Source organism: Lactuca sativa, chromosome 7 (assembly GCF_002870075.4).
Source record: "Lactuca sativa cultivar Salinas chromosome 7, Lsat_Salinas_v11, whole genome shotgun sequence".
Taxonomy (NCBI): Eukaryota; Viridiplantae; Streptophyta; class Magnoliopsida; order Asterales; family Asteraceae; genus Lactuca; species Lactuca sativa.
Window position 1 is genome coordinate 151,123,930 of NC_056629.2, and position 15,216 is coordinate 151,139,145.

Below are 15,216 nucleotides of genomic sequence, written 5' to 3' on the forward strand. Positions count from 1 at the left end.
CTCCAAGTCACAATGATCTTCAAATAAGCTAATGATATAAGCCACGAAAAATTATCTTGTAACAACCCAAATTTTAAGATTCGTCACGCCACTTGATCGAGAAAATACTAGAAGTCGGAGATATAACAAGTCCTTAGAAGAGTTCGACGAAGAACTGCTACTGTGAAGGATACTTCTCTACAAAAGCTTTAGAAGAGTTCGATGAAGAACTGCTACTGTAAAAGGTACCTTCATAATTCTGCCACAAGCCTTATAAAAAATCTTCAAATTTGAAAATTCACAAATCCAATTTCGAATGGCCATATCAAATTCTACCCAGATTTATAATAAAAAATGTGATTATAAAGCCTTCAAATGGTCATGAGAATGATCTTGAATGGATAAAAAATTACTATGCTCCCCCATGACAAAAATGATACACACAATGAAGTATAAAATCTGAAAAAGTCGTGAAAATTTGGCGTTATCATGAAAAACAACTTTCCGAACCGCCAAGACTTGATGGAATCTTTATTTTGCTATTAACAAAAAAATATGTGCGTTAAAAAAATCCAAAACTGTTCACCGGCCCTCAAATTTGTAAACTTTTATGAATATTGGGCAAAAACTATCACTTGCTGAAAGACAGGGGCTTGAATGGTAATTCTGCATCAGTATACCCCTTTATTTGTAACAAAATCTGCAAATGGTCCAAAATGGCCAAGGCATGAAAAGTATAAGGACCAAATCGTCAAATTCTTCAAGTTGCAGGCTCCAAGTGTGAAACCTTGAGTTATCTTCTTCCCCACAATGACTCAAACTAATGGTCACAAGCGAAACCACAGATAAAAACCGATCATCAAATAACGTCGATTGACTCTTTCATTTTCTTCTTTATGTTCGTATCCGAGTCCAATAGTACCGTTCGTCCCAAGTACACTCAAAGTGAATATCCCTTCTTTCATTCCAAGTGCTTTCGTTCCAAGTGCTAATAAACTAACTCAAGTTCGTTCAAGTTTCGTTCCAAGTTCAATGATACAAAAGCGAAACTGAGCATCACGACGCGGACAAAGAGCGAAATCTTAGCCACGCCGAACCACAGGTTCGCTTTCCCTTCTTTCGTTCCAAGGCAACAGACGAACCCAATTGTAAATTCGCTACTGAATCAAAAGATCGTGGGAGAATAACGAGCATAGATTCGTTCGTGCGTAAATAGCTTAATTTTGACTTTGGTTTGACTGTAGTTAAGTTGAGCCAAGATTCCGATGGCAGATGAAACATGCGCTTCTGATTCCTGTACTTAAAATCCAATTACACCGTTCATAGATTAATAATTCCAATTTTGACCTTTTGCTTTACTCACAAGAGCACCGAATTAATCATTCCGGTTAAAATCCAATCCCGGTACCATTTGTTCTTAACATCACATCCCTGATTGTAGTCACGATTCTGATTTAGATTGCAGTCCCAATTTTGAATTTTACAATTTTGACCATCGACTAGAGATACGGTGCTGTTCACCCGATCATCATCAGTTCATCATAAGAATTCGAAATTTCCATTAGAAAAACACCCAATTAAGATGTGGAACATATTAAGAAAATTGATTCAAACACCATAATGAAATAAAATCAAGATTGATTTTGAGAATGAAACTCTTTTGAAACTTTGACTCAAGAACAGAAATCGATAATAAATGATTAAATAGAGTCTTGAATCATGATTTCAATCAGAATATGAGAACGAATTGTGAAATCGAGATCCAACATTCACAGTTTTGAGATGTGCCGATGCGTGAATCAGAATGTGTGACTATAAAGAACGACATATTGGTTTAATTCAATGAACAAAAATCAATATACTTCGGCTCCAAACACATTAACAATAATCGGAAGAAAGTGGGGTTAGTAACAGTGAAAAGAACAAATCAATGGGCTAACACACAAGAAAATAAAACTGTCAGCATCAAACGAATGACTAGATCCAAAAAAAAAATATTTGAACAGAAAAACGAATCGGATTGATACAATACCAGATGAATAGTAGAAGAACAAAATAAATCTCCATGAACAGTAACTTGAACAGAAATCTTGATTCCATACCGCCAAAACACCAATAATCTTCAATATATGTGCAAGAAATCATCAAATCAAGAACCGATACTTCAAAAACCAATAGATCTTCAAAGATCCGCTCTAATACCACTTGTTGGGAATAAAACCCTAATTGTGGTTTGACGAATAAGATGCAGAAAATAAGAACAAACACAAATATGAAGATTAGGTCGAATGATCACTCGATTTATTGAATTGTGAGGAACAAATTACACTTAAGAAATAAGAATCTAACTCTACAAGAAACCTCACAACATGGCGGCTACATTTTGCCTCTCTCTTATCCCTAATTGTGAATAATACATGACTATATATAGGGAAAAGACAAGTCTTGGGCTTTTAACATTCACTTAATCAAGGGGGCCCATTGCCATCATCCATGGAATGCTTTGAAACCCTACAATCTCCCCCTCAAAATATGGCAACGATGATAATGCTTTGACTTCCAAAACAAGCATCTAGCAAATAAAAAGATCTTGTAATGAGGGATAGATGAAGCACTCCATGAATCTTGATTCTTCAATAGTCTTCAAACACGGGCTCTAGGATATATAAACCTAGCACTGAAGTAATGTTATTAAACTTCATTCTCAAATGTAATCCTAAAAAAATCTTCATGTAAACCAAACCCACCATAAAAACCCATTTCCGAAGAAAGAAACCGAATCACTTCCTGTCTTTGAAGAGCTCCCCCTCCAAGTCACAATGATCTTCAAATAAGCTAATGATATAAGCCACGAAAAATTATCTTGTAACAACCCAAATTTTAAGATTCGTCACGCCACTTGATCGAGAAAATACTAGAAGTCGGAGATATAACAAGTCCTTAGAAGAGTTCGACGAAGAACTGCTACTGTGAAGGATACTTCTCTACAAAAGCTTTAGAAGAGTTCGATGAAGAACTGCTACTGTAAAAGGTACCTTCATAATTCTGCCACAAGCCTTATAAAAAATCTTCAAATTTGAAAATTCACAAATCCAATTTCGAATGGCCATATCAAATTCTACCCAGATTTATCATAAAATATGTGATTATAAAGCCTTCAAATGGTCATGAGAATGATCTTGAATGGATAAAAAATTACTATGCTCCCCCATGACAAAAATGATACACACAATGAAGTATAAAATCTGAAAAAGTCGTGAAAATTTGGCGTTATCATGAAAAACAACTTTCCGAACTGCCAAGACTTGATGGAATCTTTATTTTGCTATTAACAAAAAAATATGTGCGTTAAAAAAATCCAAAACTGTTCACCGGCCCTCAAATTTGTAAACTTTTATGAATATTGGGCAAAAACTATCACTTGCTGAAAGACAGGGGCTTGAATGGTAATTCTGCATCAGTATACCCCTTTATTTGTAACAAAATCTGCAAATGGTCCAAAATGGCCAAGGCATGAAAAGTATAAGGACCAAATCGTCAAATTCTTCAAGTTGCAGGCTCCAAGTGTGAAACCTTGAGTTATCTTCTTCCCCACAACGACTCAAACTAATGGTCACAAGCGAAACCACAGATAAAAACCGATCATCAAATAACGTCGATTGACTCTTTCATTTTCTTCTTTATGTTCGTATCCGAGTCCAATAGTACCGTTCGTCCCAAGTACACCCAAAGTGAATATCCCTTCTTTCATTCCAAGTGCTTTCGTTCCAAGTGCTAATAAACTAACTCAAGTTCGTTCCAGTTTCGTTCCAAGTTCAATGATACAAAAGCGAAACTGAGCATCACGACGCGGACAAAGAGCGAAATCTTAGCCACGCCGAACCACAGGTTCGCTTTCCCTTCTTTCGTTCCAAGGCAACAGACGAACCCAATTGTAAATTCGCTACTGAATCAAAAGATCGTGGGAGAATAACGAGCATAGATTCGTTCGTGCGTAAATAGCTTAATTTTGACTTTGGTTTGACTGTAGTTAAGTTGAGCCAAGATTCCGATGGCAGATGAAACATGCGCTTCTGATTCCTGTACTTAAAATCCAATTACACCGTTCATAGATTAATAATTCCAATTTTGACCTTTTGCTTTACTCACAAGAGCACCGAATTAATCATTCCGGTTAAAATCCAATCCCGGTACCATTTGTTCTTAACATCACATCCCTGATTGTAGTCACGATTCTGATTTAGATTGCAGTCCCAATTTTGAATTTTACAATTTTGACCATCGACTAGAGATACGGTGCTGTTCACCCGATCATCATCAGTTCATCATAAGAATTCGAAATTTCCATTAGAAAAACACCCAATTAAGATGTGGAACATATTAAGAAAATTGATTCAAACACCATAATGAAATAAAATCAAGATTGATTTTGAGAATGAAACTCTTTTGAAACTTTGACTCAAGAACAGAAATCGATAATAAATGATTAAATAGAGTCTTGAATCATGATTTCAATCAGAATATGAGAACGAATTGTGAAATCGAGATCCAACATTCACAGATTTGAGATGTGCCGATGCGTGAATCAGAACGTGCGACTATAAAGAACGACATATTGGTTTAATTCAATGAACAAAAATCAATATACTTCGGCTCAAAACACATTAACAATAATCAGAAGAAACTGGGGTTAGTAACAGTGAAAAGAACAAATCAATGGGCTAACACACAAGAAAATAAAACTGTCAGCATCAAACGAATGACTAGATCCAAAAAAAAAATTTGAACAGAAAAAGGAATCGGATTGATACAATACCATATGAACAGTAGAAGAAAAACGTAAATCTCCATGAACAGTAACTTGAACAGAAATCTTGATTCCATACCGCCAAAACACCAATAATCTTCAATATATGTGCAAAATATCATCAAATCAAGAACCGATACTTCAAAAACCAATAGATCTTCAAAGATCCGCTCTGATACCACTTGTTGGGAATAAAACCCTAATTGTGATTTGATGAATAATATGCAGAAAATAAGAACAAACACAAATATGAAGATTAGGTCGAATGATCACTCGATTTATTGAATTGTGAGGAACAAATTACACTTAAGAAATAAGAATCTAACTCTACAAGAAACCTCACAACGTGGCGGCTACATTTTGCCTCTCTCTTAACCCTAATTGTGAATAATACATGACTATTTATAGGGAAAAGACAAGTCCTGGGCTTTTAACCTTCACTTAATTAAGGGGGCCCATTGCCATCATCCATGGAATGCTTTGAAACCCTACAATCTCCCCCTCAAAATATGGGATGGATGACATTGCTTTGACTTCAAAAACAAGCATCTAGCAAATAAAAAGATCTTGCAATGAGGAATAGATGAAACAATCCACGGATCTTGATTCATCAATAGTCTTCAAACACGGGCTCTAGGATATATAAACCAAGCACTGAAGTAATGTTTTTAAACTTCATTTTTCAATGTAATCCCAAAAAAACCTTCATGAAAACCAAACCCGCCATAAAAACCCATTTCCGAAGAAAGAAACTGAATCACTTCTTGTCTTTGAAGAGCTCCCCCTCCAAGTCAGAATGATCTTAAAAAAAGCTAATGATATAAACCACAAAAAATTATCATGTAACAACCCAAATTTTAAGATTCGTAATGCCACTTGATCGAGAAAACACTAGAAGTCGGAGATATAACAAGTCGTTAGATGAGTTCGACGAAGAACTGCTACTGTGAAGGATACTTCTCTACAAAAGCCTTAGAAGAGTTCGATGAAGAACTGCTACTATAAAAGCTACCTTCATAATTCTGCCACAAGCCTTATCAAAAATCTTCAAATTTGAAAAATTCACAAATCCAATTTCGAATGGCCATATCAAATTCTACCCCAATTTATAATAAAAAATGTGATTATAAAGCCTTCAAATGGTCATGAGAATGATCTGAAAATGTCGTGAAAATTTGGCGTTATCATGAAAAACAACTTTCCGAACTGCCAAGACTTGATGGAATCTTTATTTTGCTGTTAACAAAAAAATATGTACGTTAAAAAATCCAAAACTGTTCACCGGCCCTCAAATTTGTAAACTTTTCTGAATATTGGGCAAAAACTATCACTTGCTGAAAGACAGGGGCTGGAATGGTAATTCTGCATCAGTATACCCCTTTATTTGTAACAAAATCTACAAATGGTCCAAAACTGCCAAGGCATGAAAAGTATAAGGACCAGATCGTCAAATTCTTGAAGTTGCAGGGACCAAGTGTGAAACTTTGAGTTATCTTGTTCCCCACAACGACTCAAACTAATGGTCACAAGCGAAACCACATATAAAAACCGATCATCAAATAACGTTGATTGACTCTTTCATTTTCTTCCTTATGTTCGTATCCGAGTCCAATAGTACCGTTCGTCCCAAGTACACCCAAAGTGAATATCCCTTCTTTCATTCCAGGTGCTTTCGTTCCATGTGCTAATAAACTAACTAGAGTTCGTTCCAGTTTCGTTCCAAGTTCATTGATAGAAAAGCGAAACTGAGCATCACGACGCGGACAAAGAGCGAAATCTTAGCCACGCCGAACCACAGGTTCGCTTTCCCCTCTTTCGTTCCAAGGTAATAGGCGAACCCAATTGTAAATTCGCTTCTGAATCAAAAGATCGTGGGAGAATAACAAGCCTAGTTTCGTTCGTTCGCAAATAGCTTGATTTTGACTTTTGTTTGACTGTAGTTTTTCCCTATTGAGTCCCAATTTCATTCACAGGTTGTTGAGACGAATTCGAACACAGGTTCGCTGCGAGTAACGGACAACAAATGTTCGCAGGTAAGCTCACAATTTTGACAATGAAATCTGATTCCGATGGCAGATGAAAGATGCGCTTCCGATACATGTACTTAAAATCCAATTACACCGTTCATAGATTAATAATTCCAATTTTAACCTTTTGCTTTACTCACAAGAGCACCGAATTAATCATTCCGATTAAAATCCAATCCCGATACCATTTGTCCTTAACATCACATCCCTGATTGTTGTCACGATTCTGATTTAGATTGCAGTCCCAAGTTTGAATTTTTCAATTTTGACCATCGACTTGAGATACGGTGCTGTTCACCCGATCATCATCAGTTCATCATAAGAATTCGAAATTTCCATTAGATAAACACCCAATTAAGATGTGGAACCGATTAAGCAAATTGATTCAAACACCATAATCAAATAAAATCAAGATCAATTTTGAGAATGAAACTCTTTTGAAACTTTGACTCAAGAACAGAAATCGATAATAAATGATTAAATAGAGTCTTGAATCATGATTTCAATCATAATATGAGAACGAATTGTGAAATGGAGATCCAACATTCACAGTTTTGAGATGTGCCGATGCGTGAATCAGAACGTGCGACTATAAAGAACGACATATTGGTTTAATTCAATGAACAAAAATCTATATACGTTGGCTCAAAACACATTAACAATAATCGGAAGAAACTGGGGTTAGTAACAGTTAAAAGAACAAATCAATGGGCTAAACACAAGAAAATAAAACTGTCAGCATCAAACGAATGACCAGATCCAAAAAAAATATCTGAACACAAAAACGAATCGGATTGATACAATACTAGATGAACAGTAGAAGAACAACATAAATCTCCATGAACAGTAACTTGAAAAGAAATCTTGATTCCATACCGCCAAAACACCAATAATCTTCAATATATGTGCAGAAAATCATCAAATCAAGAACCGATACTTCAAAAACCAATAGATCTTCAAAGACCGGCTCTGATACCACTTGTTGGGAATAAAACCTTAATTGTGATTTGATGAACAAGATGCAGAAAATAAGAACAAACACAAATATGAAGATTAGGTCGAATGATCACTTGATTTATTGAATTGTGAGGAACAAATTACACTTAAGAAATAAGAATCTAACTCTACAATAAACCTCACAACGTGGCGGCTACATTTTGCCTCTCTCTTAACCCTAATATTGAATAATACATGACTATTTATAGGGAAAAGACAAGTCCTGGGCTTTTAACCTTCACTTAATCAAGGGGGCCCATTGCCATCATCCATGGAATGCTTTGAAACCCTACAATCTCCCCCTCAAAATATGGCATGGATGACAATGCTTTGACTTCCAAAACAAGCATCTAGCAAATAAAAAGATCTTGCAATGAGGAATAGATGAAGAAATCCACGAATCTTGATTCTTCAATAGTCTTCAAACACGGGCTCTAGGATATATAAACCAAGCACTGAAGTAATGTTTCTAAACTTCATTTTCGAATGTAATACCAAAAAAATCTTCATGAAAACCAAACCCGCCATAAAAACCCATTTTCGAAGAAAGAAACCGAATCACTTCTTGTCTTTGAAGAGCTCCCCCTCCAAGTCACAATGATCTTCAAATAAGCTAATGATATAAACCACTAAAAATTATCATGTAACAACCCAAATTTTAAGATTTGTAACGCCACTTGATCGAGAAAATACTAGAAGTCGGAGATATAACAAGTCCTTAGAAGAGTTCGACGAAGAACTGCTATTGTGAAGGATACTTCTCTGCAAAAGCTTTAGAAGAGTTCGATGAAGAACTGCTACTGTAAATGCTACCTTCATAATTCTGCCACAAGCCTTATCAAAAATCTTCAAGTTTGAAAATTCACAAATTCAATTTCGAATGGCCATATCAAATTCTACCCCAATTTATAATAAAAAATGTGATTATAAAGCCTTCAAATGGTCATGCGAATGATCTTGAATGGATACAAAATTACTATGCTCCGCCGTGACAAAATGATATACACAATGAAGTATAAAATCTGAAAAAGTCATGAAAATTTGGCGTGATCATGAAAAACAACTTTCCGAACCGCCAAGACTTGATGGTATCTTTATTTTGCTGTTAACGAAAAAATATGTACGTTAAAAAATCCAAAACTGTTCACCGGCCCTCAAATTTGTAAACTTTTCTGAGTATTGGTCAAAAACTATCACTTGCTGAAAGACAGGGGTTGGAATGGTAATTTTGCATCAGTATACCCCTTTATTTGTAACAAAATCTGCAAATGGTCCAAAACGGCCAAGGCATGAAAAGTATAAGGACTAGATCGTCAAATTCTTGAAGTTGCAGGGACCAAGTGTGAAACTTTGAGTTATCTTCTTCCCCACAACGACTCAAACTAATGGTCACAAGCGAAACCACAGATAAAAACCGATCATCAAATAACGTTGATTGACTCTTTCATTTTCTTCCTTATGTTCGTATCCGAGTCCAATAGTACCGTTCTTCCCAAGAACACCCAAAGTGAATATCCCTTCTTTCATTCCAAGTGCTAATAAACTAACTCAAGTTCATTCCAGTTTCGTTCCAAGTTCATTGATACAAAAGCGAAATTGAGCATCATGACGCGAACAAAGAGCGAAATCTTAGCCACGTCGAACCACAGGTTCACTTTCCCCTCTTTCGTTCCAAGGCAACAGGCGAACCCAATTGTAAATTCGCTTCTGAATCAAAAGATCGTGGGAGAATAACGAGCCTAGTTTTGTTCGTTCGCAAATAGCTTAATTTTGACTTTGATTTGACTGTAGTTTTTCCCGATTGAGTCCCAATTTCATTCACAGGTTGTTGAGACGAATTCGAGCACAGGTTCGCTGCGAGTCACGGACAACAAACGTTCGCAGGTAAGCTCACAATTTTGACAATGAAATCTGATTCCGATGGCAGATGAAAGATGCGCTTCCGATACATGTACTTCAAATCCAATTACATTGTTCATAGAGTAATAATTCCAATTTTGACCTTTTGATTTACTCACAAGAGCACCGAATTAATCAATCCGATTAAAATCCAATCCCGATACCATTTGTTGTTACCATCACATCCCTGATTGTAGTCACGATTCTGATTTAGATTGCAGTCCCAATTTTGAATTTTACAATTTTGACCATCGACTTGAGATACGGTGCTGTTCACCCAATCATCATCAGTTCATCATAAGAATTCGAAATTTCCATTAGATAAACACCCAATTAAGATGTGGAATAGATTAAGCTAATTGATTCAAACACCATAATCAAATAAAATCAAGATCGATTTTGAGAATGAAACTCTTTTGAAACTTTGACTCAAGAACAGAAATCGATAATAAATGATTAAATAGAGTCTTGAATCATGATTTCAATCATAATATGAGAACGAATTGTGAAATGGAGATCCAACATTCACAGTTTTGAGATGTGCCGATGCGTGAATCAGAACGTGCGACTATAAAGAACGACATATTGGTTTAATTCAATGAACAAAAATCTATATACGTTGGCTCAAAACACATTAACAATAATCGGAAGAAACTGGGGTTAGTAACAGTTAAAAGAACAAATCAATGGGCTAAACACAAGAAAATAAAACTGTCAGCATCAAACGAATGACCAGATCCAAAAAAAAAATATCTGAACAGAAAAACGAATCGGATTGATACAATACCAGATGAATAGTAGAAGAACTACATAAATCTCCATGAACAGTAACTTGAACAGAAATCTTGATTCCATACCGCCAAAACACTAATAATCTTCAATATATGTGCAGAAAATCATCAAATCAAGAACCGATACTTTAAAAACCAATAGATCTTCAAAGACCGGCTCTAATACCACTTGTTGGGAATAAAACCCTAATTGTGATTTGATGAATAAGATGCAGAAAATAAGAACAAACACAAATATGAAGATTAACTCTACAAGAAACCTCACAACGTGGCGGCTACATTTTGCCTCTCTCTTAACCCTAATTGGGAATAATACATGACTATTTATAGGGAAAAGACAAGTCTTGGGCTTTTAACCTACACTTAATCAAGGGGGCCCATTGCCATCATCCATGGAATGCTTTGAAACCCTACAATCTCCCCCTCAGAATATGGAATGGATGAAAATTCTTTGTCTTCCAAAACAAGCATCTAGCAAATAAAAATATCTTGCAATAAGGAATAGATGAAGCAATCCACGAATCTTGATTCTTCAATAGTCTTCAAACACGAGCTCTAGGATATATAAACCAAGCACTGAAGTAATGTTTTTAAACTTCATTTTCGAATGTAATCCCAAAAAAATCTTCATGAAAATCAAACCCGTTGTAACATCCCGGAATATCAAGAGTAAAGTTGAAGGGCTAAAAGAGTAAATTGGGAAGGGGAACTCGGCGAGTCTATGGGGGGACTCGGCGAGTAGGGTCGCGACTTTGGTCGCGTGTTAAGTGGCCGACTCGGCAAGTTAGCGGATGGACTCGGCGAGTAGGCGCTGAGTGGAGAAAACCCTAAATCCGGAGGATGAGCCCTATTTAAAGGACACTATACCCTCTCCCCAGCCTCTTTACCCCCTGTAGAAGTCCAGAAAGCCCTGAGGCGTGATTTTGAGGGATTAGAGTGCAATTGGAGCTTGGAGAAGTGGTTGTTGAAGATATCTTGAAGGAGAAGAGACTTGAATCAAAGGGCTTTGCAAGGATCCAGATTAATCTTCTCTTGGAGCTTCCTTTTGAGGTATTTTTCATTGTTTGAGCTGCTATTATCTAGATTCATTATTTTTGGAGGTGTTAGAGATCATATCCTTTGGTGTATTGGAGTTTAGAGGTTAGATATGAGGTTGCCACCTCAGATCTGGAATGGAAAAGGGTTAGAATGCATAAAAGTCACTGCTTTTGAGTGATTGGTGGAGCTATCTTGTCCCAAGCCCAAACCCTAGAGTGAAAATTCCTAGATCTCCTTGGATTCATGTAAATTTTGCCACTTTACGTGATGGATGGCCTTAGGAAGGGTAGATCTATGGTTTGGATCATCTGCATGGCTTGGAAAACCTCGGTATGGATTCAGACCCGGTGGTACTCGGCGAGTTGGAAGAACAACTCGGCGAGTAGGTTGAAGATAGCCTTAGACTCGATGAGTATGTTCTTGGACTCGGCGAGTCTTGTCGAGGAGTCCCAATCTTTTCTAGTTGAGCCAAGAATCGGTGAGTCAAGGGATGACTCGGTGAGTTGTGTGTGAGTGGACTCAGAGTTGTTGGACACGGCAAGTCTCAGGGTGACTCGGCGAGTTGGGTCGCGGATTGAAGGAAATTTTGAGCATGGGGACTCGGCGAGTCATCGGGTTGACTCGGCGAGTAAAGTCAGTCAGGGTTGACTTTGACTTTGACCAAGGGTTGACTAGTTGTCTTCCAGGGGTATTTTGGTAATTATTGAGTTCAGTGCCTTGGTGTTGTTCAGTGGAGGAGTTCGTGTCGGAGTTGGAGCAGCGGGATCTTATCTTTTCAGCCGACAGTTTCGAGGTGAGTTATCCTCACTATATCAACAGGGTCTAAGGCACCAAGGCCGACCCTTTATCAGATTGAGATCCGTGTATTTGTTGTTATGTTATTGCTTTGATATGTTTGCATCCTGGTAGCTAGGATGGTATATGTTAGAGACCTGGTTAAGGTCGGTTCCCTGATATGTAGGGTGATGCTATGCTAGTGACCGGTTAGGTCGGTATCCTGGTTAGGATGACGGTATGTTATGTGATCTGTTTGATCGGCTTGTTGACTGTGAATTGTTATATGATTGTATGTTTATGTGCACATGGTTGTTTGGATTGGAGTTGGGTTGAGGCGGGTCCTGCTTTGTGCTGTAGGCCAAGATACCCAGGGCGGACCGGTTGTCCCGAAGGCCCAACGAGCGGTCCGGATAGGCTGTAGGCCCCAAGAGGGCAGACCAGACGTGCCGAGGCTTGGAGAGTGGACCAGGCTGACTGATGGCCCGACGCGGGTGGACCAGTCATATTGTAAACTCAGAGAGTGGACCGGGTGGATTGAAGGCCCGGTGCGGGCGGACCAATCACACTGTAGACTCGATGTATATGGCTAGACTCGAAGGGTGGACCAGGTGGACTGTTGGCCAGTGTGGTGGACCAGTCACACAGTAGACCCGAAGTGCATGGTTGTTCTGTGATCGGATATGTTATGGCATGTTATGCGTGTATGGTATATGTGGTTGGTATTTTGGGGATATCTCACTAAGCTTTCGGGCTTACAATTGTGGTTTAATGTTTTTCAGGTTCTTCAGGAGACCGTGGCAAGGCAAAGGCGTGATCGTACTGCTCCTCGTGTTTTTGTTGTGATGTGATTCTGGGAATACTTTAAATAAATTGTGTTGAAAACCTTTTTGTAATATCTTTAATGGAATCGGGTTGTTTTTGAAAAATTTAAATTGGTTGGAATTTTTTGGTCGTTACAAAGCGGTATCAGAGCCTTGGTTTGAGTGAATTGGAGGGACACTCGTGTGACTCCAGTCTCAAATCGAGGAGAGTTTTCAAAAGAGAATTTAAAATGGTTTTCAAAACGAGTAAAGGAGGACGCGGAGGTACGATCAGCCGGAGCCAGTAAGTAACCCCAAAATACCATACATGATATTTGTTTTTGAGCTTTGATAGAACAACATGCTAGTGCTAGGCTAGGGATCTTTAGGATTTCATGATAATGTTGCCTGATTTATGATGCCTGTTAGCCTAGGGTTTCCTTGTGTGAGATTTCCAGTGTTCCTCTGGTAGTGAGGGTTGAGCGTTTGTTATGCATGTTTTCACTAGGGTGTTGTGGTAGTACTTCATACAAATATGGGTAGGTGTGGAAGTTAGTATGGGCCCGTACTACTGAAAGCACAGGACCCATACGCGTATAAGGGAAACCATGACCTCTAGGGTTGGGTTGAGAGTTGGTTCCCGGGTTAGTGGGAAGTCTCTGAGATTTTGTGGTGTTTTTCAGTATGGAGATTCCGAGGCATGCTGGGAGTGGATCCGGGTCAGGATCGGGAGCAGGAGAGGGAGTTCTGGGCGGGTCAGTACCGCCCAAGGTTATCGGTCAGATGAGCACATGCGAGTTGGATGCGAGGATTCGTGAGATCCTGCGTGATGAGATTGCTGCGTTGTTCCGGGCTGAGTTGCCGGAACTGTTTGGGTTGATCAAGACCGCCATGGTTGAGTATTTTGATGAGCGCTATGCAGCTCTCACAGAGACGGCTGCTGCGGCGGCTACATCGGCTGTTGCAGCGGCAGGCGGAGGAGCCGGTCGGGGTTTTCAGTATCGGGATTTCGATAACACGAAGCCTCCCACCTTTGATGGAGTTCAGGACCCGATTGTTGCTATGAGATGGTTATCGGACGTGGAGGGGTGTTTCTTCACGTGTTCATGCCCTGCTGATCAGAGGGTGAGGTGTGCTCTGAACCTGTTGAGACTCGGGGCGAAGGATTGGTGGAGATTGACCATGGGGTCATATTCGGATGCGCAGAGGGCTGCGGTTTCATGGGATCAGTTCAGAGAGATGTTCAGCACTCGTTATGTTCCGCGAGTTGAGAGGGAGAGATTGGCTCAGGAGTTCCTGGAGCTGAAGCAGGATTCAGAGTCGGTAGCTGAGATCACCAGGATGTTCACTGAGAGGGCGATGTTCTGCCCTGAGTTCGCTTCGGAGCAGGCTCAGATGTCTCAATATCTGAGCATGCTTAAGAGGGATATCAGACAGTTTGTGTCTACGCAGAGGTGCGAGACTTTTTTGGAGTTGTAGGAGGTCGCCAGGCGGTGCGAGTTAGAGATTGAGTTGCAGTTGCGTGAGCTGAGGTAGGCTCCGGTGCAGTCGCAGCCGGCGCCGAAACGGTCCAAGACCGTTGATTCTAGGATGGGAGATCTGAGTAGCCACACTTGTAGGAAGTGTGGGAGGAGTCACACCGGAGTTTGTAGGTCCGGTGGTGCATGTCGCAAGTGCGGAAAGGAGGGGCACTATGCAAGGGATTGTCGGCAGTCAGCGCCGGTTCGGGATTTGAGGATTTTTTATCATTGTCATCAGGTTGGACATTTGAGGGTCAACTGTCCACAGCTCGCTGCAGGACCGGTGCAGGCTCCAACACCGGCCACTTTGAGGATCACGGGTGGAGGTCAGGGTGGAGCGGAGCCCTCAAGGGCTCAGGGTCATGCTTTTCAGCTTACAGCAGAGGAGGTCAGAGCAGTACCGGATGCAGCTGCGGGTATGTTTCTTCCTTGATGTCTTGTTATGTTGTGTGTATTGTGGGTTATTGTTTATCTGCTGGTTTCATTGTGTGGCTTTCGGTGTGGTATTCGTTGTTCTTTGAGAGTTATGGTATGGTTATGGGTTATTGTTTGGGAATTTCGTTGGTTATCATTCAAATGGGG